Genomic DNA, 484 nt, shown 5'->3' on the forward strand with positions numbered 1-484 from the left:
GAGGAGTGAGAGTCTTGTGAGAGGGAGGGAAAGAGAGAGAGAGAGAGAAAAGAGGAGGGAACTTGTAACCTCCCAGCATTAACCCTCTGGGGAGCACTCTGGGTAAGGTGCAAAAGGGCACAATCAAAGCCAGCAAGTTGGGAAACCTGCCCACAACATTAGATTCAACATCAATGTGTTAATCAAATACACACGCACGCATATATAAACACAGTTTGACAGATGCAAAGTAAGCACACGGTTTTCTGCATAAACTTTGTAATTCTTTAAATCCTTTCTCCATTTACCTCATACAAACATGCAATATGTGCTTAGTAGGTGTTAAAAAGCAATGGCGCTTTGCCATCCTTGAATAAAGTTTTTTTTATTTGCCATTTTATGTATGTTGACATTCGAACTCGACTTTGCCGGTTTAAAGTAGAGATAACAGCCGAAATAAATCGGTTAATATATGACATATGACTCCAGATAGCATTAAAACATC

This window comes from Danio aesculapii, chromosome 6, assembly GCF_903798145.1.
Source record: "Danio aesculapii chromosome 6, fDanAes4.1, whole genome shotgun sequence".
NCBI lineage: Eukaryota > Metazoa > Chordata > Actinopteri > Cypriniformes > Danionidae > Danio > Danio aesculapii.